We start from the raw sequence: 27,381 nt of genomic DNA, 5'->3' as shown, positions 1-27,381 counted from the left end.
GAGTTTCTGAAATTATTTCACGCATTATGTTACATTAAATTTGATTCGGATGTAGTCTGATTAATGTACTGAACTCTCTTAATTCTGAATCAAATGCTCTATGATCATCAGTTATTTCTTCATAATAATCCACAAGTTTTTCAGCCATTTATGTGGAGACAATTCAGCAAAAGGTGGTGGTTAACCATGATCACCAAACATTAATACAGTAGTATTTTTGTCCCTAACAGTAATCATTTGAATATATTTCTCGCCCATTCGTTCATGAGTCCATTTATCTCCCTTCCATCGAAAGAATTTATGATAAGCACATGATTAAATATTTAATTCGTACATTTCTCTTGCGAGTCTGTATATAGATGTTAATACAACTTTATCAAAATTCCAAAAAATTAAATCGCACGAGTTGTTTTACTATAAACTCCAGACCCATCGAGATAAAAAAGTCTTATTTCTGGTCACAGGATCATATACCGATGGCGCAGATGACACTTTTAATATTTGAATTTTTGGTAATAAATATCCTTTATTTCATTGTCATCGGATTCGGAATAATTAATTATATTTGCTTGTTTTATTCTCCACTCACCCCATGATGCAAAAGTGCCGATATTTAGTTGTTCTAGCAATCCTGTATTTATTTTATTGATATAAAATGAATCCTTAGCGACTCTGACAGCAAACTCAGAAACTCTATTTGTCATCGATAAGAGATTTATCGAAATGTACGCGAGCATTAAAGATCTTAAATGAGTAAATAGCGGTGACACACCATCGATATAATTCACAATTGTACCTAATTTAGTTCCGTCAGATAAATTAACTAAAACTCTGACTTATAAATGTTTTTCTATTCATTGTATCGATAATTATAAGTTCGAGTTCAGCATCATCTGTAATTAATCATGCACAATGTCGTTTATGATCCTCCTTGGTTGAATTTACCGGTTAGTTTTCTGTCAAGATCTTTTGCGATTTTATTCTCAAAATCAGTCATATCAGGATTTTCATCAACTATATCAGTATTTTGACACCAAGCATATATCGTAATAATACTGTTGGTGTCCACAGCTTTTCTGAAAAATTTTTGCCAAACCAGACATAACAAATCGGATGAAGATCTTCGGCAAACTTAAATGACTCGTTACAAGCGAATCCAGTCAAGTCAAAATCTTGGAATGGTCCATTTATCGATACTCTGGTCATCTCGTGTGTTGGATGTCCAAAGCAGAACATTCACCCATTCCAAGAAAACTTCCGGGATAACATACAACCATATCAACCGAGATAATATCCTTATAATCGATATTATATCATTGAGAAAATCAAACCTCGTAGGCTTCTAAGAATTTTTCTATCTAGTGAAATGAGCCACGACTGATGGAATTGTAAAATAATTACTGAGCAACTTTTTATGCATGACATCGTCATGTGTTTATTTTGACGCAATATCTTTCATTTCTTCGTGGAGAGATTCTGTGCGATAAATATCTCCAGTTGGTCGTACAAACTGGTCATAGCTTCCATCATTGGAAATCTGAAATGACCATCCTGATACTGGATCGTTCTTACTTATTTCGTTAACAAAATCAAATATATTTCCTTGGTAAAATTTAACTAATTGATTTCGTGGAAATATTGTTACTGCATTAGCCTACGCATGTGCATTATAATCAATAATTTCAATCGAAGCTCATTTCCATTTATACTTTGATTCCTACAAATCTCTCCCGTTATCGTTTTATCATTACTGAAAAATTTTGATTTCTTTCCTAGCTCAGCAACGTATTTGACAGATGCTCCGGTATCTTTAACTACTTCCGCCCAATCATTTATTATTTTCGTCTTTTATCCGTTCAACAATTTCCACGATTATAAATTGTAAAATGTTTCGTTACTCGGTCGATATCATAATTTAGCCTTGAGAATTTCATCGGTTTTAGATCATGAACTCTGGGTTTATCATCCATTCACAGGATACGCTCTTTCATAATAAGGTTGGTCAATACCAGTCAACATTCCTGGTTGAAAGTTTCAGTTAATATGGCGATTTTTTCATTATGAAGGACAGGGTCACGTTTGTCACTGATAATCCAAGTATCATCTACTTCCTTAATATACTTTACTCTGACAACATATATTTGATTGTCGAGATAATTAATAATCGTAGCCACTCGTTGTTCGTCCATTGTAGCATCGATAACATCGGTGTTGCGTATGATTTTGAATTTTGACCACACATGAGATGCATCATCGTCGCGAAATTCTTTCTTAGCATTACGAATACTTTCAATCAGAGTTATCGTCGGAGCAACCAGAGCGCGTCTTCGTGGGTCCGCTGTTCTTCTATCAAGATCGAATTTAGATTTAGAAGGTTTATTCCTAATCGCTGATAATATCTTAAACTCATCCATATTATAATTAAGACAAATATATATTTAAATTGAGATGCAAATTGCTTATGATAGGTTCTACAACTCCCTGTAAAATAGCTTGTGTAAATGAATTCTGTGGACTTCACTTACAAGGTGTACGTAGAGGGAGTTAAGGACCTAAACCATGTTTGAAATGTGGTGTTGGGGTTAGAAGAAAAACGCGGTTGTGTGTGTTATGTGGTGGTACAAAATAGAGAGAGCTGAGAATATATTATGATAAGAAACAACACTGATAATAATGACAATGGCATAAAAAGCGCCGAAGATTATCTCGCTAGATTTTCATATAATCTTTTAGACATATAATATTATTATATATAATGAAGCAAAAAGAATTTGTAAAACATTCTATCATCAAGGATTACGAGGCATCTCGTGATGGTGTAATCAGGAACTTTCTACTAAAAAACCAGTTGGTAATGTCGTTAATTCTGGTTATCTCATGATCAATACTAAGGGGAATAAACATTTTTTCAGTCATATTTTTGTGCACGAATGTTTTCGGGAGGTTATCGAAGACGTTCTTGTGACCGATCACATTAATGTCCAAAAACTCCATAATTCTTTAAATGATTTACGAGCCATACACATGGTCAGAACAGCAAATTCGAAAACACTGGTAAACATTTAAAAATAAAAAATCATTAAGTCTGTAAATACAATAACCGGCGAAGAAATAATACTTCGATCAATAAATGAAGCTGGAAAATATTTTTATATTAATTCACGTTCGGTAAAGTATGTCGCAGATAATATTACCAGATCGGCTTTGTCAAAAAAAAAAAAATAACAAAAAATAACTTCTCAGTATTATTGAAGGGAAATAACTCTGTCAAGCAAAGCTCTGTCTCTCCGGTAGAGTAATTAAGTAGTTATCTCGCTTGTTACTGCGTAATTGACCCATATTGTTTTCATTGTAACTAATTATATACAAATATACAATAATTTAACTATCTGTTGATAAATAGTATCAATCAAGTAATATAATTTTGTAATAGTTCAAATTAGTGAAATGATATTTACATCTTAATTTCGTCTTATTGACAATTTTCCGCTTTGAAATGCTGTAGTTATTTTTAGATCCCTCTGTTATACAGAAATACCTATATTTTAAACCTGACTTAGTGAAATGCAGAAATATATACATTATATGATTATTTTAATAAGATTCTTTCCGGAAAATTGAAAACAAATCCACGCCGTGGTCTTTATAACGATCATTTGTAGGAATCCAGTATAGGTAACTTTATAATAATTTCTATATCATATATATGTAAGATGTGTCGGTAGCACAATGCTACGTGTTGGATTCTCATACTCGAGGGTTCTAATCCCATGAATGACATCTGTTGTCGATGGCAATATTTCGCAATTTTTCATTACAAAGGTGGGGCCCACACCAAGCTCGAACTTCAACAGAAAAAATACACCTTCCCCAACATGTCACCACGTGGTGGGTGCTCTTTTGCACTATCTCGGGTTGATTATTGGGGTATGTGTTGCAAAGAGCAAACATCGGTTGAACGTAGAGAAGGCCCAGTATATGTATTGTGCCGTCCATAGAATTAAGTTTATTAAGTTATTGTTGTGCTGTCCTTAGAACTAAAATTGTATCTAGTGCTGTAAATAGATTAATACAATGCTTTATATATGCTACTATATGTATTGTGCCTTCCTTAGAACAAAGATTGTATACAATGATAATATATAATAATATATAATAGTACAATAAAACTGCTAAAAAATATTTAAATATATATTTATTATAAACGGAAATATAATGTTATTATATCTGCAATAAAATAAATAAAATATGACTTCAACTGGATCCAGAAAAAATTATTTGTGATTTTGAATCATTACATACACGAAAATTCGAGGATATATATACACCATCAGCAGATTATAGTTGGTTAAGATCATCCAACAGCCTATGTTCCAATCCATGGCTACGGTCAAAGATACAGCAGTTAAAAAATTCGTATCTCTCTCACGCGCGATTGAAAAATAGATATAAATTAGATCACTAATACGAAACGATAAAGATTATTAACACGCGCGTGAGGCACTTGAAAAGGATTATGTCAGATCTTAGATATAAATTTATACTAAGATTTTGTTGTCTCAAATCAAGAAGGTGTCCGGTCTGGTCAGTGAGTTTGAAATGTATGCGTGATGACAACTTAGATAAACCGAATTAATAGGTTCTTGTACGATCAAATATCCAATAGGAACTTGCGGTTTAAATGTATGAAGAATATATCCTAGCTGAGCCCGAATAGATAGTTCAAGACCAATTTCATAGCTGCCATCAACTGCATCACATACAAGATTAACTACAATTGCTTATGTTATATTTACAATTCCTGGTGAAATATGACGACCTCCACCGTACGAATCATTGTTATGTTTAAAAAATATTTGCCAGTGGGGATATTTTCTCCATGACTCAACAATTTTGGGAAAATTTTCACTGATAAGATCGTTGACTAATTTTTTTTTAGTTCGTCGATTTCAAATCAGGATAGTACAATTGGTGGTAATCCTGTTTCGTTATTTTATAATGATCGAGAAATAATTTATTTTAGTCTGTATTGAGTTTTGCTTTTCCACTTTTGTGTGCTGATAGTAATTCGTTTGTTAATACTTTTTCATTTATAACCCAGTTGGCAAGACCAAGATCGGATATAATATAACCTGATTTAAATTTTGTATTTTTTTTTTACATCTTTATTCTAATGTTGTATGATATTGAAAAATGAATTTTGTAGGCGTGTGCATTCAGGCTTCATGTCATCAGGAAATAATTTGATAACTTGTTCATCGATATATAAAATATAAGTTTATCATCTCTTCTGAATATTGATAATAATAATTCAGCAGCTTTTGCTTCAGCAGATACAGTATAGCTATGCACTCCAGGAGAAGATAAAGGATTTGAAATTTGTTTTCCCATATAACGCAATGGCTTTCTTTGCGATATTCTCGAGTTGTTATCAATAATTTATCATTTGTAAGGAATACATTTAACGGTCCTTTATACTCTGGTACTATTTCAGGCCTGCCTAAGAATGATGTGATTGACGCTTGATAAATATCTACAGAATAATCTAGCGAATTTATTTATATCCCAGCTGATAATGTTGGTTCGTGAACAGTAATAGCTATTTTGGATTCTTTTCCGATTATAGATTTGTTTCTGCCCTGGAATTCATCGTTTATTTGTTTGATTTGCTAATTGCCTGTAGGAATTTTGATAACGAGCCAATCGGGAGTTCCCTCAGCTTTATTTTCATATGAAAATACAAGCGAATGTTTCGCTGGCAATCCACCAAATGAATGTGATCTGATATTTGGCCAGCTAACGTTTACTCGTAATTGTGCTAGATCTATTTTATTTCGCTTGAATGGCAGTTGGAAAGTTAACGCTTAATTCAAAATTATTGGAATTCACTCAGGTCATAGTTGTTTCTGACGGAATTGTTATTAACGACAATTTCCTGAAGTAATTCCTTCGACGTTGATATTATGATTATTATTATTATTTTCTAAATCCTATTTTCTAAATTAGGCGTGGATTCTTTCACACTCATTACTTCCTTGTAAATTTTAATCATCTCCGTGAACTCAAAATCTGATTTTTTCCATCACTAAGGCTTGGTGATATTAACGAGGACAATTTTGGAGTATGCCTGAGTCGCTGTGTTTAATTATTTTATTATATACTTATGTACTTTTGCATTTGTGCTCAATGCCCAATGAGTTGGACCACCAGAAAAGCGCACAGACATAGTAAGTTTTGTCAGCGACCAGGATATCCACGTCTTCTTCCTGACAGAAACATCGCTAAAAACATCAGGGGATGAGCACAAGTGCGCGGATCTAACACCGACTGGTTACCACATTAAGTCGTTTCCCCGCCACTCTCGCGGAGGTGGAATTGCTGTCATCACAAAAAAAATCCACGATCAAAAGTCTTAACCTCACCACAACTTTCAATTTCTACCACACATCGATTTAACTAGTCGAATCCACACTCACAATGGAGCAAAGGTCAGTTCTTTTTTTCTGCCTATACCGCCCTCCTCCTTGTAGAAAAACAAACTGACTGAATCTCTCTTTCGGACCAGTTTCCGAATCTCTTGGAGTATGGAAATTCGATAGGTGGCAACCAAATTATTCTTGGAGGTTTCAACTTTCACTTTGACTGTCCCGGAAACCCAAACACATAAAAACTCATAGATTCGATTAATGTTTTCACCTCAAACAGTCAGTTAACCAACCCACCCATAAACTTGGTCACATTTTAGACTGGATTCTTCATAGACCTGATGATAACATTCTAAGGTATCCCACGAACTTACATCAGATCACCTCTGCATTATATGCCATCTTGTCGTATCAGTCCCTAACCCTCCACCTTAATCTGCTACTAAGAGAAACCTCAGTATGATAAATAGAACCAAACTAATGAGTGACATCCAAGCAAACCTAGCAACTTGCTTAACAACTCGATAACTGCCTGTGTTCATTGTTCGATAAACATGCCACAGCTTCAAGGTACAGAGTATCAATTCAAAAGTGTTCTACATGGTATATCAGTGTTAGGAACCAGCTTCGCACTGCTAAAAGAGACCGCCGTAAAGCGGAGAGGCTTTGGCTTTCCACCAGGCTCACTATTCATAAGGAAATCTATGAAGCCGCTAAAAAGAATGTCACAAATATAGTCCATGCAGCAAAATCAGCCCACCACAGTACTACGAACATGGAAAGTTACAGCTGCAAAGGGTTATTCCATATTACTAACAAGCTAATGTCAAGGAACATATGCACACCACTTCCAACTACCTTCTCTACAGTCGACCTTCCGGACATGTTTGCAAATTTCTTCCTTGACAAAGTTCAAACCATTAGAGATAAGCTTGACAACGCAATTTCAATTGACTCGTCGTCACCATACAGTTGGGATACATAATTTCAGCGAGAACTTTAGTTGCATTTGAACCAGTCTCTATGGATTTCGTACGAACAATCCTGATGAAGAGTGCACCAAAGTCATGTGAATTTGATCCAATTCCAATATCACTGCTGCTTGAGTGCTTAGATCCTGTATTGCCTTCACTAACTGATGTTATTAATACCTCTCTCTCATCCGAGGAATTCCCATCATTTTTCAAAACTGCCATTGTAAAGCCTCTGCTGTAGAAACCAACACTAGACCATAACAATTTAAAGAACTACCGCCCAGTTTCTTATCTCCCATTCATATCAAAAATCTTAGAAAAGGTTGTTCTATCCCAGCTTGTATCACATCTGAACTCGAACAGTATTTTTAGCAATGTACAATCTGCATATCGCCCTTGCTACAGTACTGAATCTAATCTTCTAAAAGTAGTTAATGACATTTTCTCTGCGTTGGATAGCAGAAAGATTACAGTCCTCACCCTCCTTGATTTGTCTGCAGCATTTGACACAATAGACCATGATATATTACTTCACCGTCTACAGCATGTATTTGGCATTCATGATACAGCCTTACTGTGGTTCAAGTCCTACTTGGTCAACAGGACACACATTGTATCTGCAAATGGAATACACTCTAGCGCAGTTAATATATCTTGTGGTGTTCCACAGGGGTCTATTCTTGGACCTGTTCTCTTCATTCTATACACTCAGCCGTTATCAAGTGTCATAGATCATCATCCAGTGTATCACCAACTGTACGCTGATGACACCCAAATCTACAAATCTAGCCACCCAACTGAAGTTGATACTACCATCCAAGGTGTAGAAAGGTGAATTTCTGATATGAAATCATGGATGACATGTAACAAGCTGCAGACGAATGGTGATAAAACTGAGGCCATTCTGATCACAACATAAAGACTTTCTCATTCACATCCTTTGCCTCAAACAATAAATATCAGTAACACCAACATTAAATTCAGACAATCAGTACGAAACCTAGGTGTTACTCTGGACAGTACTCTCACATTGCACCAACATGTCATGAGCATGTACAAAGCTGAATATCTTGAGCTGAGAGGCATCAACTCCATTCGCAAATATATTTCAGTTGATGCAACTAAAAAACTTGTGTGTTCATGAGTACTTTCAAGACTGGACTATTGTAATTCAAATCTGTCTGGTTCATCTCAATATTTACTCCAGAAACTTCAAAAAGTTCAAAACACAGCTGCTCGGAACATACTTAGAGTACCACGATCAGAGCACACCTCCACGCTGCTTTGTACCCTACACTGGCTATCCTTTTGATCCAGAATCAAGCACAAAATTTGCTTTATGTGCTACGTTTCACTGACGGACTCTAGTCTAACATACCTATCCGACCTCACCCATGTGTAGACAACAGCAAGATACTTATGCCTCTCTTCTGACAATCGTATACTCATTATTCCCACTATGAACACGAAGTCATATGGATAATATTCTTTTGCAGGGCCCAGCAACGTGGTATGAATTGCTCACTGAACTTAGACACAAACGCACAGTGATACCATTCAAGAGTGTTCTCAAAACTCACTTCGACTGCAAGAACAAACTTAAAGACCTAATAATGTTTCCTACCTTAAATATTTTCAGCGTATGTTTAATGTTTTCTAATTTCATGGTGTTTGTTTTTTGTAATCATATCATTATTTATGTTTCTTATGTTATATGTGTTGTCTAATGTTGTAAACGCTTAGAGCTTCTAATGATTAGGCGCAATACAAAGTTCTCATTATTATTATTATTATTATTATTATTATTAGTAAATTTCTTTTTCATTAATATTAAGATGGCCAGCAATTATTGTTGCAGATGAAACACAAATTGTTACAACTGCTGGTGATGTCATCGTTCTTGTTGATGATAATACGCCGTTCAAACGATAACAGCAGACTTGGAATACACTATTATGTCATCAATAACTACATTTCTGCGATATTCTTTTACTTTTACAGCATATTCGTCAAATATATCTTTAATTTTGTTTGCCATTCACGTGCTTGATTGTTTCTAAAACGTTGAACGTTGATGGGAATGATTATTATATGTTAAGCAGGCGGGAATTTAGGTACGAATTCCAGACACCAATAGTAAATCAAGCCGAGGTTTTTTCTTCCGGTTCCTCACTAAATATATCTTCGTCGTTTTGCTCCAACGTCAATAACATAGATCCAGAGGATCCAGTTAGTGGATAACGCCGTGAAATTGTGGTAGATATTGTAAATGTTGTAACGTTAAGTATTGAAAACCTGTATATACCGGTAACATCAGCGCGATGTTTCATATATTTATTAAGTGGTGACCATAACGCTTGTCCAGACGCTACTGTGTATACTACACTGTCGGTAATTTTTCTATGTCAGAGAGTTTAATATCGATGGCTGGTTGACTTACAAAAATTCATTAATGGATCTATTTATGCTTCTATGAAAGCTCATAAACAATTGTAAATAATTAGAATAATCAGTTCTAAATTAGATCATTTCATTATTAACTGAAGCCAACGAGTTCATCATTAGAATAATGTATTTCTTCTTTACGGCGTCATTGTCTGATTCTGGTTCTGTAGGATCAGTAATTTTATTACTAGACATATTGAGAGAACCAGTCATTGTATCACCGGAGTTTTTTACTCGACCACGAATATGATCTAATATCGTTGATATAATAACACCAGGCTTAATTTTTCCATTACTATCAAACACATCTATGCTATTTTCAGTTACTCCGTTAAATGTAACGACAATAACTTTCAAAGAAAGTTTGCTTGTTTTTAATTTTTATTTTTCTTGCTTATCTTGTAATACAACCACTTCATTTTGAGCTACATTGGAAGATCTAATAATTCAGATATTTCATCACTAATCTGTTTACTTACAGTCTCCGTTGGTATCTTGTTTAGAAGATCTTCCGTAAATATCAACCATTATACTTTAAGCTCTGTTTAAAACGACGCGTCCACTTGTATAATCTTGCACGACATTATGAGGTGGTCATGTTGATGATGACACGGCGTCGAGTTAAGCGATTACTTCACGATCACATATTGGCGGATCGGTTATTCTTTGTGTTGGTAATGTTGAATACCAGCTTCGAATGTTTTTGGTGTTTACGTAATTTAAAAATTCATGATGTGGAGCCAACCCATACGAATCAAAATAAATAAATCCCTGTGGATGAATTGCGTATGCAACCCAATGAGTACCAGGACCGGAACTTTTATTGAGATTAATGATACCAGTTTCAACATTCTACGGTTGTTTTGGTAACTGATTACGTAAAAAGAAACTCTAAAAAATTTATATTTAATATTTGTCAGCATCAAGTAAATCAAAATGTGACATAGGAAGCATTAACAAACTGTTCCTGACCTTTTATGTACCAATAAGGGGTTTCTGGAAGTCTGTAGCCTCTTCTTCCTTTTTATAATCCTTTTCCTGTTACTTTACCTATTGCTAAGTTAGAAAGTGTACCAACAGCTGCTCCAGTAGCACCAAGTGCAACTTCTCTTGCAACAGCTGGGGCGGTAGCAGCTACTAAAGCTGGTATAGCTGCAAGAAATAAAAATATTTCGCAGGTTTTAATCGAGCTTTTAACTAAACCAGCTGAAAGATCAAGTCTAATACCGTTATTTGATTGGTTAGATTTATTAAAGTGTCTGAGTTGGCGTTTACTTAATGATAATTTATTCTGACAGCATATGAGCTTTTCTTTCTTTAGTGAAATGTTTTATCCACAATTTTTATTTGCTTCTGCTTGAACATTTTTTTATCTGTCCAGGAGTCAAACTAACACTAGCATGATGATATGACATTTTATAACTAATATGTTAATTACAATAGTAAAGCGGTTTAGCTACATGTTTTCTATTTGTGCGTCAATAACTCGCATTATTCCACCAGTACCTTCAAGTAACATTGCTTTATCGCTGAGTATAACTGCATTTGCTCTGTATATAAAGTCAGCAGGAAATGTACACGAGCTCGAAAATGAATATCAACGACAGATTATTTGAATAAATCTAAATGTTCCAGTGGAAAATAATAGATTGGATATACTGTTGAAAAATCCCGCTGAGATATTTGTAAACCGGTATCTATATTTTGATCACGTCCTATAAATCTCATTAAACGATGATATGCACGTGCTACATGATTTCGATCCAAATTTAACAATGTAGATTCAGTTGGTTCTTGACGTCCGTTTATACTTCAAGAAACATCAGAAACTCCAAGTGTGTCGAATATCATATGACTATTCTCTTGTGAATTTATTCGATTAGCATTCAGTAAAGGAATGAATATAGGCCTTGGTGCAGAAACTCCTTGTTGCGATGCTAAATGCCATGTAAATAAACCAGCAACATTACTTTGAAAGCTATCTGTGGTCATTGTCAACCACGATAACAATGATTTTCCACATGAATTCATAAAAGTAATTAATCTTTCTTTTTCAGTAATTGATGGAGTCATTACTGGCATCCACAGTGAAAGTTTGGTTAGTCTTGCCATACAATCGTGAGTAACAGCAGGACGCCAAATAGCGTCATTATCAATAGCTAAGAACAATTGTATGCTTCGCCCCAAAGATAATTTTTCTGACATTTCTACAGACTCCAAATATATGTGAAAGTGGAATCACACCTGAAAAAGCTTCTACATCATTTAACATTGCTTTGCGCGCGGAAAATCCGAAGTTAAAATTTTCGTTCATCGATACAACTGCGTCCCCAGCTGCGTTTAGTTTTACGTTTATGTGTTCAAGATGTTTAGTGATATCTTTGGGAAACATCATTGATGGGCCAGCTGATCTTGCACAATCATCTGAATATCTTGCAAGGCCAAGTATTGGTGTAACAATATCAACATCTTTTTTAATTGTTTCAATATTTCTTCCTTCAATCATGTACGTAGCGCTGTCAACTAGCGCTATAATACCATTGTTAATAAACCAACTAGTTCGCCTATTGCGACTACTTCAACATCATCATGTAAAATTTTATTTTCTACTTTAAAAAAGAACCTCCAGCACGTAAAACAAACATTACCTGCTTGTATCTTGAATTTGAAGTGTTCAATTCGGCCACGCTGATCTGGTATACGTGCGTCATAGGAATAATATTGATAATCCCGAGCAGATTCATCTTTGAGAACCGGTGCATCCATGTCAAATGCTGGATCTGAAATACGCTTGAATATTTTATTATAATTATTATCGTCTAACATGAAGACCACTTTCTGCTATTGAACTTGCCGTTATATTTGTTTCTTTTTCTTTTAGCGAACTCTGCTAATTTTTTATTTGCAGCTTGATTTATTATTTTACTGATAGTTGCAGGCATAACTTCGGTGGTCGGTGATTTTACTGGTTGTGGTTTTCTTCGTACTAATTGAGCTAATCTTTCTTTGATTGATGATAATGCTTTACCAGCAACATTACCAACAGCACTGATACCTTCATCGCGAATAGCGTCATTAGCTTTATTTCCTAATTGTTTTGCAATCGGTATTGCTTTTAGAGCTATTCTCTTAAATAAACCTTGAACAACATCACCGATTCCATCTCCATAAATCGCTTTGTACGTTGGTAATCGTGAATTTATTATTCTGACCGTTACAGGTTCACGTTGAGCATTATGTACGATCATTTTATTCGTAATTAGCCTACTGATCTAATTATTCTCACTCGCTGTGATAATCATCAATAATGTCATTAATGAGAGACTGAAAAACAATATTAACCATAATACCGAATGTAAATAATCTTCGACAAATATAAGATATTTCATTAATTATTTATGGAGAATTATTTCCTGCACGCTCTCCTCCGATTAGAATTTGTAATCGTTCAACATCATAAAGAACACTGTTAGAACAAGTAATCTGATTAGAAACACCACTTCCAGTTTTTTGACCGGAGCTTTGCGTCTGTCTAAGCAATTCGGTAATTATATATTCGTCTTGTAATTGTTGTTTTCTTTCTTTTATGTCATCTTTAACCACATTAAAATATATTTGGCCATTTTCATTATCATCATCAGGTCTAAAACCCATTCTGATGAAAACTAGACTGGTAATCCAATCATTTTCTGACAAAGATCCAACATATTCAGGTTTTAAATATTTATCTCATTCATCATAATTTACCGCAAGATCTATTAATTTATTTTGAGAGACATTATATTTAAAATTGTCTAAAGCCGTAGATGTAAATTTAATTATTTCAGCTTTAGTTATTTGTGGTTGAGGTTGTTCTCCTTTTCTTACTTCATCCTTATAATTTTTGAAAATCACGTTCATCAGCTTTGTTTAGTAAAGATGAGACATACATCTTTATTCTATTCATCTTTTGACCAAGATTTAGCATGTATAATTCTTACATATTTTCACATTTTTCCAACCCAAATAAGAGGAACTCTCGGTTTTAGTTAGAGAATTCGGTTTGACGTTATTGACTTTATATTTTCATTTTCCAGGAAGAGGTCAGTTCACCATCTCTTCTGATGTATCAATGGATTCAGCACATGGATTGTCATACATGCAACAAAAAAAGTTATTTAAGATCAATGGTGTATTACGTATAGCTGATTGTGGGTAAATTTTACATATATATGTAGTAATCAATCATGTATACATAATAAGATATAGTTCGAGAAAGGCATGTAATAAAACAGGGGAGAAAACGCTATAGGCCTCAAGGAAGATGCTTCACTTGCTGTGGATCACTCTATGTTATATTTGATATTCTGACTGTAGTAAATTTATGTCATTTATTTACAGATATGGCCATACTTACTGCTTTTAATTTTAATTTTTGCAATAATTGCCCCTTTTTACAGTTATTTTGCTCACCATATTCTTTACACCGTTTGTATCCCTTTATAGAAGGAGCAGGAATTTTGTGAGACAAGTGCAATTTCTACAAGGCAGCGGATTCCATGGGCGTTTAGGAAAGTCCATTTATAACTCTCTATTGACCTTTGGATCGTTCTGATCAACTGATTCTTTCTGAATACCCTCATAAAGGCCAATCATTGATGAATATTTACCACAACGGTCAAATATTTCCCGTCCATTCCATACAAAACTCATAATATTGTTTAAATTTTGGGTCCCATCACAAAAACCCAGAAGATCATAGCCCCGGTCATATCGACATGTTGAAGGACGTATGCATACCACATAAAGGTCTAGTGGTGGACTTGAACAATCGAATAAACGGGATCCTCCTCATCTGCGAACAAAATACATAATTACACTCAGGTTCTTTGCGATATGCACAAAGGCCAATTTTAGTCTTTGATATTATCAATTATTTATTGCTAGATAACTTATTCACGTGCAAGACATCCCACCTTTCATGTAATAATTTATATTTCATGGATAAAAACAATGAAGGAAAGAAAACTACTGCAACTCTATATATTCCATTTACTTATCTCCCTTGCACCACACATGATTACTGAAATAAAATCTCTCAGTGTTTGTTGATGAAAGTGATGAAACAATTTATTATGAAATACTTTATTAAAACTAAATCAAGATGTAAATTTAAGAACAAAGAATGATATAATTTTGTCACGGCAAAATTTAAAAGATTGTAAAGGTTTTACACTATTTAAAAATTCTTATCCATTAAATTCAATATTTTAATTAAATGTGTTGGGTCAAAATGAATTCCACACGTACATTTGATTTCAATTATTGATTCTTTGATTCATTTTGAAATGCATCATAAGCTTTGGTGCCTGCAAGTGATGTAATAGTACGTCTGCATTAACACCGATGGGATACTGCATCCACGTATTAATTTAACGTAAAGCAATCGGACTGTGTCTTTTAAATTTTCTCATTTTTGCATTGGTATTCAATAATTTCTTTATTATAAACTAAACCTCTCCTTTTAAAGCACACTTTTCTTTAGTCTGCAGCTCCCTTTGACTTACTATACATTGCTGGTTTCCTAGTAGTTTTCATTTTGTGTTTCCAAAGATTCACCCAAAATCAACAAAACAAAGGTTTTTAGAAGCTGTAATGATCCAATACATTTATTGACAGGGCTGTGTTATCCTTAATTGTGTTCACTTCATAAGGGAGAACATTTCATATTCATGTAACAGAGAAGATTGGCTAGGCTAGTATGCGTGCAAGGGCTGTGTTTTGTGACCTAACGTATATCCAGAAAGTTCAGAGTGTTGAATGTTCTTTTGCATTTTGTAATACGTTTGGTCATATCCATCTGTCCTTGGTGCTAAGTTTTGTGTTTAATCAAACCAGGACCGTATTAGGTCAACGGTTGGGTGGATAGGTGGTAATGTTCCAAAATTTCAAAAGTGCCCAGACTTTCCTCGAAAGGTCAGCAAAGCCAAAGTCTGTGTCTATTCACTTAAAGTGTACATAATACCCAATAAGCGTGCGCAAGAATAAAACGATGGTCCAATTTCAAGTGACAAATAAATGTACTTTCTATGTGTACGATGCCTTTTTAGCCGTTGGACATGTCTGGAAACCCCTGACCACCATCCCCACCCCCAATCTGGCTCTGAAAACAGTCTCAAGTTCTTTAGATGATTAGTCCTCTTGAAATAGGACAGGTCAATACTAATCAGCAAATAGACCTTTGACCTTTGACCCGTTATTTAATAATATTTATTAATGTGATTTACCGCATATCACTAAAGTGAAGTACAGTAAGTGCTGGTGTGAATACAAACGCATGTCCGAGTTAAACTATTCGAATTTATCCAGAAGATGAATGTATCAGAAAAACATATGTATGAAGACAGCAGTTAAAGCAACTTAATCCCATTTTATACACATTGATATAGCTTTGTATTTCATAAAAGTGTTTTTGACAACCTAGACTAAGTATACATGTTAATTTAGCAGTCTAGAGACATATTAATATTATTTAATATATAAGGATAGCTACATATATAATAAAACCAACTGTGCACTGTGCATGATAACTCTCACACCTGTCAAGCTTCGGTTGAATTATCTCCCCTAGTTTCTTTCGGGTGTATGGTTTTGTCCTTGTTCAATGGCCAGTATAAAACTGTTCCTAAGAAAGCGTGTGGCATGCTTACTGAGGATACATAACATTCGACAGCCTTGAAGCGTGTCCATTGAAACAGAGACACGTGAGCATCATTAATGAACCTAAACATTGTTAAGTATAAAATGTCAAATTGATCATTTTGTTCAAGTATTGACTGTCTTTTCATGAGAAAAATTTATTTGTAAAGGAACATAACACATATTGGCTTTTAATGTAGAGCGTTGATAAGGATGAATATGATTGGATATGATGCATGTGTCCTAATAGATCAATACCAAATAATTTATCGTATTCGATTGTCATACCTGCAACAAAATAAGTTATTTAATATCACTGTACGGTGTGTGGCTGACTTTGGTCACTTTCTTAACTTTTCACAAATATGCCTAAAGAAATTATGTATAAAACAAATAGCATGCAGTTTTGGAGGAGCACTGGATGAACCAAAATAGTAAACACAATAGGGCTCAAGGAAGATACCCCAGTTGTTGCAGACCACTTTATATCATCATATAGGACATACCATTTTATATCATCATATGAGATGTACCATTTTATATCATCATATGGAATATACCATTTTATATCATTATATGGAATATACCAATTTATTTCATCATATGGGATATACCATTTTATTTCATCATATGGGATATATCATTTTATATTACCATATGGGATATGCCATTTTATTTCATCATATGGGATATACCATTTTATATCATCATATGGGATATACTGGCTAAAGCAATATTAGGTAATTTGTTATCGATATGGTTTTCCTTTCCACATTTCTTTTTCATGTTATGGCATACTATCCCCGTTATAGAGTTGTTCTTCTTTTCAAATTCTTTATGTAGGTAAATACAAATTTATTGAAAGTTATTTTTTATCCACCTTGAAGAATAAACATGAGTATTGTCAGACAGGTACACTTGCTTAAAGACAACATTTCTCATGGGCACTTGTGTGAGTCTGTTTGTAACTTTCTATTGTGTTACGTCTATTGTAATAAAATGAGTGACGGAAACAAGCGAAACCAACAAGTTTTGCACAAATCATATAAGAGATTTTTATACTAAATTTTACACATCACAAACTATTTCTGAAGAAACAATAATAAATTATACTAAAAACTTACAATTTATAAAAATAAGTGAAATTATTAAAAATGAATGTGATGACAATTTCCAAGAATGAAATTAAAAAGCAATTGATAAACTTAATAAAGACAAAATCTGCAGGTGTCGATGGCCTGACAGATGGATTTTATAAGAAATTTAAAGAATCAATATCACCCCTATTAAAATCATTATATAATAACATACTATAAAAAAAGAAACGACAGAAAGTATGAAAAATAGAATAATAACCTTAATATATAAAAACAAAGGTGAAATAACCAATTGGAAAAATTGGCACCCGATATCCTTATTAAGCCTTGACTATAAAATATAAAGTAATATACAGTAGTCCCCCTCTTATAAGGCCACCCCTAATGCAGCAGGAAAGTGGCCTTATAATGCGGGTGGCCTTTCTAGAGGGGAATGACAAATGCGAATAGTAAATACATATGAAAAAAGTCACAAGTACATTTAATTTTAAATATTTAATATTTTAATTAAAAAATCACATGCATGATGTGAAATAAATGTAAAACAAACTTTGTCATCATTTGCAGAAGAATGCTATGAATAACCATTGATACAGTTATAAAACTGTCTTTATAATTATGTTACAGTTCACATCACGTTACTTTGTTGGTAACAGTCTAAAAAACAAACCAGTCTCATCACATTAAAAATATCCTTGCTGTCATATCCCCTGCATATATCGTTTAGTCTTTTGTTCCAATCTTCGACAACTTCATTATTAACATCAGCTGATTCGCCGCTAATGACAGAATACTTGATATTGTGTCGCACTTGAAATCTGTGCAACCATCCGTTACTCGCGGTAAAGTCGTCATATCCCAGTTCAACTGACAAAATTTTTGCTTTTTCTTGTGTTTCAAATCAGGATACAAACGTCTCCTGGCTCAAACAATCTTCCTTTCTCTGTCCATTTCACCTTTCCACTTCTGCAGAATTGTTTCATTATCTTTCACGATATTGTTTATCTGAGTCTTCCCGACGTTAGTTCTCTGCAAGGATCCTCGACGACGCCCCCCCCCCCCTCCCGTCAGTTGAATTACTTTCACGTTCTCCTCTAAACTGAGAATTTTTATTTTCCTCGATGACATGTTGATCTTTTTGCAGTAAGTTATTCATGTTGCCAACTACAATACTAATAAAACAATTTTGTATGCATCTGAACAAATTGCCGTGTGTTTTTAAAGGAAGTGATCTTGTCACGTGATTCGTTAGTCGCAGTCTGGTACCCTATTGTTTTTATACATTTCTTGAAACTAGGGGAGAGAAGCCAAAACGGCTTCGATATGTACCATTAACATCACGCAGATTTGACCTCGCGGCCGCTAGGATTCGTAATTTTGACAATTATTGTCAGTAGTAATAGCCACTGATTACCAAAGTGAACAAGCTCAACATCTTACTAAGGGAAGCCATAAAGGCCATTAAACCATTTTCCTGCTGACTTGGGTATTATACATCGATACTGCCACTTCTCAGCTGTTTCTACTGTTCGATAATTGTTTTCTTAACAATTATCAGAGTGACTAAACCGGACATCTTATGATAACACAGTAGTAAGGCTAATTGGATTACATGTACGTACCCTTTTGTATGGATTAAAATTTGAGTCTTTCTCGGTTTTTATGGAATAAATTTGGCTTCTCGTGAGGCGTAAATGATATAATATTAACCTTAGTGGTAAATGTACTTTACTCAACACTTCTTTCAGTAACGAAAACCTGACATCGGGAAACAGAAATCGGATTACTTAACACACGTTATGAATACAATACTGGTTCTGGATACATATTCAAATAAAATGCGGCCGCTTGTGAGGGGTAAATTTTATGATTTTACACTAATATGCTGGCCGCTGGTCGCGTTAGCCGGGTGGCCTTTCGCGAGGGGTACTTTTGAACACAAACTCGTCGGTGCCAACGGATTCTGGCCGTAAGGAGCGGGTGGCCGCTGGTCAGGGGGGCCGTTCAAGAGGGGGACTACTGTATTAGCAAATAGATTAAAGGCACCTTTAGAAGAACTTATTAATAAAAATCAAACATGTGGAGAGAACAGTAGAAATATTCAAAATAATATCTTATTCCAGAAGACATTTATAGACATAAAAACAAAAAATTGAGTACATGGAATCAAATGACCTGTCAGGTGCATTAATTCTCTTTGATCAAGATAAAGCATTTGACAGGATATAAATCAATTTCATAATACACATACATCACAAATATGGTTTCGGACCAGTTTTTATACAGTGGGTTCAAACACTATACAACAACATTGAATGTATTGTACAAATAAATGGGGCTAGAACAAAGCCCTTCCCAATAAGCAGATCAGTAAGACAGGGCTGTCCCCTGTCTCTGTTGTTATATATACTTGGTATTGAAGTACTTCAATTAGCAATACAAAAAGATGAAATAATAAGAGGTATAAATATACCCAATATGAAAAAGATGGTAAAACCTTCCAGCATGCAGATGACTGCACTAATTGTATTACAACACATCAATCTTATCAATACCTAATAAAACAATGCGATCTTTTTGGGACTTGCTTCAGGATCTAAAACAAATCATGAAAAAACAAAAATTTTACTCATAGGAAAATGGAGAGATTGTTATCCTGGAATCCCTTCAGAAAAATTAAACACGTTAAGGTCTTAGAAGTATATTTGGGTCAAAACAGTAAAAGTCTAAATTTAACACAAATTAAAAATGGGATTATAAAACACATGAACACTTGGAAAAACAAATACTTCAATATAGTAGAAAAAACACAAATTGCTAAAACATATCTATATAACTCTATATGGTATGAGTTCGATATAATTGACTTTGAAAAATACAACTTTATATGGAATAATGGAATACAAAAATTATCTAGAAATACACTTCAAAAAGGAAAACATCAAGGGGCTTTACATATGTCTAATTTAAAAACAAAACAAACAGCAAACTATATAGAAAGATTAAAAAAGTCTAACTAATGAACCAACATATTACTGGCAAGCTATTTACCTAAATTGGTTTGGATTTCTAATGTCCCATAGACAGGAAATATACCAAAACAATGAACTTACCAAAATCATTAATCCACCAATTGATGCATACAGACAAACAAATGCAATGAAAGAATATAGAATACAATAAGGAAATCTGGTAAAAAAGAATAAGGAGGAAATTTACAAGTTACATGAGACCTAAAATTACCACCAAACAAAATAAAAATACAAAAACCTCAAATAATATGAAAAGATGTCTGGAGGAGTTCTGAAAACATTAGAGGACCAAAGAAAAAGCTACAATAATATATATACATTTAGCATGGTGGACTGGAGAAAAAGCTTTCCAAAGAAAAATAATCAGAAGCAACTCACCATGTCCAATATGCAGATCACAATTCGACGATAAAAGACATTATATTATTCTGTAAAAAATTAGAAGTACAGAGAGAAAATATAAAACAAAAGATAATGAATAAGTTAGGTTTTTTGAAGATTCTAAATTACTATATACAAAACTAATTAATGATAAAGAATTATACAAAGAAGTAACAAATTTCATAATATTATCAATTGAAACTAGGAATAAAACGTGTTACAATTAAATTGAATAAAAATTTTAAAAAATTATATTAAAAAGTTTTAGAATATGGGAAAGCCGTTGAAAGATGAGCTATCTAAAAAGAACCCATAACTGAATTTTCATAACCATACCCATGAGAGAGCCTAGGCTATCTAAAATGAACTCATAAGTAAACACCCTTGCCACCTTAACTTTAATAGCACCCTACCGTAATAGTAATAACCCCATAAAATACACAGGCAGGGTTCCTAGAGTATTTGAGACACATGAAAGTGCGCACTCAAAAAGAAACTACAAAAAGGAGCTTTGCTAATGTACCTTATTCTAAATTTATTTTACCTCAAATGTACATGATTACAACGAAAAACAGAAACAGGGTTCCTTAAAAGTGATTGAGCCGTTGAAAAGATGCGCACTTTAAAAAGAGATCACAAAAAGAACCGTGTAACTGTGTTTTAGAACTTGTTTTAAGAGTCAAAAATATACAACATAACATATTCTACACAATAAAAACAATTGTTTTCTTCTCTAAACTGACTGAACAGACATGTTTTCCATCTGGTCCGCGTGATGGGAAATTACAATCCTACAGGAAGTTGATTGATTGATTACTTGGATTATAGAGGCGTTCGCACGGAGTGCATGTGCCTCTGGTTTATTCCTACACAGCATGATGCTAATTATTCCTGGGGAAAGGGATCCGAGCCACATCCCCCAGACGTTAATGTGCTCAAGGAGTGCTGATAATTAAGCCGTCAGTTAGCGAGACATATTGTTCCATGCTATCTGAATGGTGGGCTGTCATCAGTGGGAATGGACCCAGCACGCACTCATGTTTAAGTTAACTAGTACCAATTGTGAGGATGAGTGGGATTGGAACCAACACTCGCTCGTGATTTTTATTGGTAAAAATTAACGCGTGCATTTCACGCTGTTAATTGATGTCCGGCCTTGTTATGAGAGGAGGTGGGCGGGAGGGCAGGCGCCGATCCACAGGAAGGTGAATGTTAACTAGTCTAGGATGTTGATTTAAAGTTGTCGTCTTGCACGAATTTTGAATTTAGAATGATTGAGCCTAATTCCGAAAGGTTCTGAATATTTGCTGAATTGAGAGAGGCTCAGTGTGTTTAATGCTAATTTTGTTTCTTCCTGTCATTCATACGATTGATTACTTGTTTGTCTACACTTGCTAAGGTACTTCAATATGAACATATTCAATACCAGGATGTTTTCAATCACGTTCTCGCCTTTATAAATTTCAATCCGTTTTTCTTACCAAGCTCGGTACTTTTATTAGCATCAAGATGCTATAATACTAAAACCAAAAACAATGTTTTCCATCACATAGATTGGTATAACTTTCAGTTTGCCAAAACTATTCCAATAGATAGTTTTTTTAGATTCTTTCATTTAAATTACTCAAAACTATTTGGAATTATCTTTATTTAAGGGAAAAACACCCTCCCCTCCAATCTAGTATAGCTTGGTGTAACTTTCAGTTTGCCGAGATAAAACTTACAAAATTCTAGGATATAACAATCAGAATGTGGTTTTACTTTTGAAAAGTTCAAAAGAAACAGTCTACTTTCTGATTATTGACAATTTTATATAACCATATATAAGATTTAATTTTGATAATACAAAAATAATAAAAACTATGGCTATAAAATAACAATGTTTTCCATCACATCTGCGTGATGGAAGATTTCAATCATCTTTGTGCACCAAGATGCAACAAGAGAACTGAACAACAGGAACACAATATGCTAAAACATAATTATTATTTTTTACATTGGTATAACTTTCAGTTTGCCGAAACTATACCAACAAATCCCTTTCTTTGATTTAAATAACTCAAATGACTTGGAATTACTTTCTGCTTAAGGCAACAACTCTTCCCTTCAATCCATTATAGCTTGGTATAACTTTCAGTTTGCCGAAACAAAAACCTCCAACATTTTGGATATAACAACTCAGAATGTGGCTTCACTTTCAAATAATTTGAAGGACTGACCTTCCAATCTGACTTAGTGATATATTTATACAACCATATCTATAGAATTGATTTTGATACTACAAAAACTATAAGAGCTATAGCTACATAACAACAATGTTTTCCATCACGTTCGCGTGATTGAAGATTTCAATCCTGTTTATACACACACTCTGTGATGAAATTCAACTATCCGGAATTCAAGCAGAGCAATACAAAATCAAAGACCCTTCCCCTTGGAAAAACTGAACGTCCCAAATAAACCTGTCTGTCCAGAACTTAGGATCCAAACTACAAAACCCATCAACAATACTAACAGAAATCCAGAAAATCATCGAAGAAACTTACTCTAGATTTCTTACAATCTACACAGGCGGATCTAAATCGAAAGAACTAAACAGAACTGCTGCTGCAATAGTGGTGCCGCAACAACAAGCTGAATTTGATGCAAAACTCCTTGATGGCTGCTCCATCTACACAGCAGAATTGCGTGAAAGAGCTGTTGTATTATTTAGATTCTTATTGATTTTAATATAAAATGTTTGATTGAGATTCATACTGCATACAAAACCAATTGTTTTGATTAACATTCATACTGCGCGGAAGACAAATTGCGTAATTGGGATTAATATTGCGTGGAAGACGAATTGTTTGATTAATATTATTATTGTGCGGAAGACCATCATATTATTATTGTGTGGAAGACCAATTGTTTGATTAAAATTAATATTGTATGTAAGACCAATTGAATAATTAAGATCCATATTGCGTGGAGGACCGATTGTATCATTGAGACCCATATTGCGTGGAAGACCAATTGTGCGATAGAGACCCATATTGCGTGGAAGACCAACTGTGCGATAGGGACCCATATTGCGTGAAAGACCGATGGTGTGATAGAGACCCATATTGCGTGGAAGACCAATTGTGCAATAGGGACCAATATTGCGTGGAGGACCGATTGTGTAATAGAGATCTATATTGCGTGGAAGACCGATTGTATGATTGAGACCCATATTGCGTGGAAGACCAATTGTGCGATAGAGACCCATATTGCGTGGAAGACCAATTGTAGGACACAGACCCATATTGCGTGGAAGAGCAATTGTGCGATAGGGACCCATATTGCGTGGAAGACCAATGGTGTGATAGAGACCCATATTGCGTGGAAGACCAATTGTGCGATACAGAAACATATTGCGTGGAAGACCGATTGTGCGATAGAGACCCATATTGAGTGGTAGACCAATTGTGCGATACAGACCCATATTGCGTGGAAGACCAATTGTGCGATACAGACCCATATTGCGTGGAAGACCAATTGTGCGATACAGACCCATATTGCGTGGAAGACCAATTGTGCGATAGGGACCCGTATTGCGTTGAAGACCGATGGTGTGATAGAGATCCATATTGCGTGGAAGACTGATTGTGTAATTTAAATTCATACTTCGCTCCGTCGAACCTGTTTGACGACGAAATACCACGTGAAATTTTTCCTTGACATAGTTCACCTTTGTTCTCTTTTTGTTAACAAGTAAACTATTATTTATTTCTAGTCAAACGGACGTACTGGATAAATAGTAAATTACCACTGCCTCTGTTAAACAAATATACTTGATATTATGGACAACAATATAGATACACGTATTTCAGTGGGTATAAATGGTGAAAGGAATGATGAGGCATCCTTATTGTACAAGCTTCATTTACCTTGGATTTCACCGTAGAATTTTTTTTTAACGCTACGTTTTATATCCAAAATTTGATATTTGGAAGGCATTTTCATAGACGTCTCTTTAGAATCAACGGTAATGGGTAAGAGCATTTCTCCCAACGATCTCCATAGATTTGGCGTCCTCAAAGACTTGAATCTTGGCTGAAATCCTTTAAGGTGTTTTTGTGCTTTATAGGACACCTGTTTTATCCTGTAAAACTAACATGAATATTAGTTTTCGAGAAAGTGAAATTTCCTCAGTGATCTCATGATTTATGATACGGATTGAAGTACTGTTTTTGGAAGGTTAAAATAAGTTTGTAATTAAAAAGGTATTATCAGTAGTTCCATGTCAGGATTTTTAACTTCAGTAACTTTGCAAATCATTAGCAACGAAGCTTAACATATCAGTAATATATATATATATATATATATATATATATATATATATATATATATGTGTGTGTGTGTGGGTGTGGGTGTGGGTGGGTGTCCTAAAACCGTTTTCTCCTCGTACGTTTCTTAAAGCACAAAGCAGAGGTGTCTATGAATGTTCATATTGTTGAAGATAAGAAGAGACTTAAGGATATACATGCAAAGTTAATCATCTATTCTAATGACCACATTACCTAATTCCCGGGATGATGTTGATGTTAAATCTTGAGGAAGGTGAACAGTTTTCTCACATGATTACACCCTCTGCAGCCCACTTAAGGATGAAGATTTGCCTATAATACTGTCGTTATTAAAAAACATTAGAGATGCTAATTGCCCTTAGCTGCCGGATGGAAATAGTAATAATTCTCAAAAAAGAAAATCATAGTAGTACATGGACTGGACAACATACATGACGTCACCAGATGTAAATTTATACCAAGCACTGTTCCCGTAAAATGTATTAGTAACCGAAAGACTGCAGTAAACAAATAGCGTGTTATCTTCAGCAATTATTTGTGAGCAAAGAAAACTTTAGCGAATAAACAGTGTGTTATATTCAGCACTGATTTGTAAGTATAGAAGACTGCAGTAAAATATAATGTTTTCTATTCAGCACTCATTTGGAAATAAAGAAGAAACAATATCTCTCAACAAATTTGAGGAGAACAGGAGAACTACATGTACCAAATCACAGCAACCACTCATTTAATTACCACTTCATGTACCAAATCACAGCCACCATCATTTAATTACCACTGCATGTACCAAGTCACAGCAACCACTCATTTAATTGCCACTGCATGTACCAAATCACAGCAACCACTCATTTAATTACCACTGTATGTACCAAATCACAGCAACCATCATTTAATTACCACTGCATGTACCAAATCACAGCAACCATCATTTAATTACCACTGCATGTACCAAATCACAGCAACCACTCATTTAATTACCACTGCATGTACCAAATCACAGCAACCACTCATTTAATTACCACTGCATGTACCAAATCACAGCAACCACTCATTTAATTACCACTGCATGTACCAAATCACAGCCACCACTCATTTAATTACCACTGCATGTACCAAATCACAGCCACCACTCATTTAATTACCACTGCTTGTACCAAATCACAGCCACCACTCATTTATTTACCACTACATGTACCAAATCACAGCCACCACTCATTTAATTACCACTACATGTACCAAATCACAGCCACCACTCATTTAATTACCACTACATGTACCAAATCACAGCCACCACTCATTTAATTACCACTACATGTACCAAATCACAGCCACCACTCATTTAATTACCACTACATGAACCAAATCACAGCCACCACTCATTTAATTACCACTACATGTACCAAATCACAGCAACCACTCATTTAATTACCACTTCATGTACCAAATCACAGCAACCACTCATTTAATTACCACTGCATGTACCAAATCACAACAACCACTCATTTAATTGCCACTGCATGTACTAAATCACAGCAACCACTAATTTAATTAGCACTTCATGTACCAAATCACAGCAACCACTCATTTAATTACCACTGTATGTATTAAATCACAGGAACCACTCATTTATTTACCACTACATGTACCAAATCACAGGAATCACTCATTTAATTACCACTACATGTACCAAATCACAGCAACCACTCATTTAATTACCACTGCATGTACCAAATCACAGCAACCACTCATTTAATTACCACTGCATGTACCAAATCACAACAACCACTCATTTAATTACCACTGCATGTATTAAATCACATGAACCACTCATTTATTTACCACTACATGTACCAAATCACAGGAATCACTCATTTAATTACCACTACATGTACCAAATCACAGGTACCACTCATTTATTTACCACTACATGTACCAAATCACAGGAACCACTCATTTAATTACCACTACATGTACCGAATCACAGCAACCACTCATTTAATTACCACTAAATGTACCAA

The 27,381-nt window shown here is 34.5% G+C and overlaps 1 long non-coding RNA gene and 1 pseudogene across 1 annotated transcript in view; one reads left to right on the top strand and one right to left on the bottom strand.

The window, feature by feature from the left end:
- Positions 1–16,039, top strand: part of LOC149806348 (uncharacterized) — a 34,087-nt gene extending 18,048 nt beyond the window's left edge. Inside the window, exon 3 of the long non-coding RNA XR_016423829.1 lies at positions 13,921–16,039. This is a non-coding gene — a long non-coding RNA (uncharacterized LOC149806348). The remainder of the gene's footprint in view (positions 1–13,920) is intronic.
- A 4,135-nt stretch (positions 16,040–20,174) lies between these two features.
- Positions 20,175–27,381, bottom strand: part of LOC149806347 (nitric oxide synthase, salivary gland-like) — an 83,534-nt pseudogene continuing 76,327 nt past the window's right edge.

Source organism: Sinohyriopsis cumingii, chromosome 1 (genome assembly GCF_028554795.1).
Source record: "Sinohyriopsis cumingii isolate HCF-2022 chromosome 1, ASM2855479v2, whole genome shotgun sequence".
Classification (NCBI taxonomy): Eukaryota; Metazoa; Mollusca; class Bivalvia; order Unionida; family Unionidae; genus Sinohyriopsis; species Sinohyriopsis cumingii.
This window is presented reverse-complemented; position numbering and strand designations above follow the sequence as displayed.